Source organism: Ctenopharyngodon idella, chromosome 8, assembly GCF_019924925.1.
Source record: "Ctenopharyngodon idella isolate HZGC_01 chromosome 8, HZGC01, whole genome shotgun sequence".
NCBI lineage: Eukaryota > Metazoa > Chordata > Actinopteri > Cypriniformes > Xenocyprididae > Ctenopharyngodon > Ctenopharyngodon idella.
Genome location: NC_067227.1, coordinates 17,580,244 through 17,583,279, shown reverse-complemented (window position 1 = coordinate 17,583,279; position 3,036 = coordinate 17,580,244).

The following is a 3,036-nucleotide window of genomic DNA, read 5'->3' as shown; positions in this document are numbered from 1 at the left end:
CTTGGCAGTGGAAAACACCCGTTTTGGGTGACACGGGCAGTGTTTAGGCCTGGATTTGCTATCTGTGGGTCCAGAGTTATCCAACACGCTTTGTGCAACGACCCTGTCCGTGTCGAGGCGCGTCTGTGGCCGCGAGCGCGTTCTAGTCCTTTGTATAGTCCTCTTTTTGCCATACTGAACCGGAGAGGCGAGAACACGAGAAACAACGCCCTTCTCTCCGCTGCCACCGTTACTCCAAAAAGGCTGGTGATGACAGCGTCCGGTGTGCGCCACCGGTTCTGATACCCATGTACTAGAATTCGTACTCAACGGACCTGAGGAGGTTCCCACTGCACTAGACCGTAAGCATTGCAATTCCTGTCCACGCGACCGTACCGTCCGTGCAGGGTGGATCTTCCAATAGCCCCCAGCCAAAGCCCCCGTTACCGTTCCGTCGGGCAGGCTGGCGATTTGAGCGTCTCCGGGGGCTGGGTGGATGCACAGAAAGCGGCAGCACGGCCCTGCTGCACTCCCCGGGATAACAGTGAACAAAGAGCTGAGGAGAAGGAGAAACAGAAGCGGCGAAAGCGAGCCCAAGTCCAGTAGCAGTGCAGCCATTAGTCTGGTGAAATCCTTTCTCTCTCTCCCCCCCTTTCTCCCCTCTCTCTGAACCGAAGTGTCTCTCTTTCTCTCTCCAAACGCCGGCTAAGTGGCCAGCTCATCCACCACCGCCCGACTCCTTCCGCCGTGCTCCCCGGTCGCTCGGTGATCCCGGGAAGCTCGCATCTACTCTCGGTGTTTGGTAGAGCTCCGTCTAGCAGCGACACGAGCGCAGCATCTCTCATTCACATCCAACATGGCTCACAGCGAACCCGGTGCTACCCTCACTCCTCCCCCTCTCGCTTCTTTCTTTCTCTCCTCCTCTCTCTCTCTCTTGCTCTCTCTCTCGTTCTCTCATACGGGAATGGTTCGTTCCAGTGTGCGCAAGGCTGTTTCCTCACTCAGATGACGCCATGTCCACCGCTGGAGAGGTACTACAAACATGACAACCTATCAATAACAAAATGAAAACAATATCATTAATTAGTAGCGTTAACACGTGAAAATGGAACAGAATGTATATTCCATAAATCCATACATTTAATTTAAATTATATAGGCTAATGTTCCAACATTTGTATTCTAAAATATAGGCTACTGATATCTTCCATAACAACACCTGTAACAGAAATCCACATGTCTCAAAGTGGATAAAAGACTTTTTCCTGATCAATGGCTAAAGACAAAAATAGATAAAACACCATATAATGCAAAAAAGAACTAAAAAACATAAAATGTAATATGAATATAATACAATTTTACCATATACCAATATATAAAAGTTTTTTCATTTTTAAGTCTTTTACAGTAAAATTACATACCGTGCAGCTAAATCTGTTAGGCTTATCTGTTTTTGTTTTTTCTTTGCCGCGTATTTTATTGTGTTCTAAATGTATATGATGAACTAGCCTACATAACAAAATGTTTAATCAAATGTCAAGCATATTCTTTGTATTTAGTATATTAACGTCAGTGGGGGGTTTGGAGCGGATGGTGGTTTTGTGTTTGTAACAGTCAGTTGGTGTCCACCTGTGACGTCATGTCTTATTCACTCTTCGATTTCCCGAGGCGTATTTTTTCAGTGTATTGCATTAATATCACATTTTCTTTCTTTTTTTCCTGACAGCTCTACCTCCTACTCAGTAGACACGGTCTCATTTTAAATGTATTGTTTGACATGGAGACATTTTTTATATATTTTTATTTTCTTTCCTGTTTTTAAAATCACACTGCATGTGGGTGAATTCGGAGGCGCGTGTCACAGCCCTGCATGGCGGATGTGAAATCCACGCTTAGTCAGAAATAGACTTGCGCGTTACAAAAACCAATCTGTGTCTCGCAGTCTGGCTGCCACTGACACGGTTGGAACGAATCCACGAACGTTGAAAAATTCATACGGCTCAATTATACTGTGCGCGCGCGCACGCCCTCTCTCTCCCTCGATAAGCTGCCCTCGCTCGTTCCCCACTGTTCTCATGCTGTAGTCTGAGCTGAGCAGAGATGACTGTGGTAAAGGACTTGTGCTTTATGTGTGCAGTTATCAGTGATGTCTAAGCAGAAATAAATGATTTGCGAATTTTCCTCGTTGACTGTGGAGGATGAGATTCATGTCTAGTCTTTCTGCGGGTGCGCCTGTGTGTATGTCTAGACGCTTGATGGTATTATATCACACAGTCACGGCAGCCCTAAATCACATTAAGTGAGGAGGAGAGGGATTCCCATAACTGAGAGCTTCCTCTGTGAAACCTGACTGATAGACTGATGGGTAACACGCCTGCAATTCAGCGGATTGCCAAACACCCTCTGGGATGTGTGCAATCATATTTAGTGTTACTCATCATTCCCCCATAATTCAAATTCTTGCACGTCATGAAAATACATACATCGTTTAAGCTCATTTCTCAATGTCCACACTGGTGGATGATGATGAAGACTTTTTATTCACTAATTTTATAATGATTTATGTTAGAGAGCATTCATGGTGCTAGTAAGGTCATGGGTTTGATTTCCAGGAAATGCATGAAAGTCACTTGAAACGAACGGACTGTAAGTCACTTTTAAGCATCTGCCAAATGCATAAATGTAAATGGATCAAATGTGAGTGCAACAAAGATACTAAAACTACTCCAGGAAAACATTTAAAAACAATCTCTAAACCAGTCATATGTTGGATCAAATGTGAAGTCAATGTTCATAAAATTACCCCAAGGTAAACATTAAAAAATTACAAATTAGTGTATTACACCTGATCTCATGTATATGTTGGATCTAATGATGCAAAAATCCATTATATTACCCAGGCTAAAAATCTTCAAAACCAGTGATCTGATTTATATCTTGGACCAAATGTGAACACAAAACAAAAAACAATGAAATTACTCCAGGTAAAACAAGTAACATCAGTAACAAATTAATGTAGGCTACTAAACCTATGAATATCTTGGATCAAATGTGAATG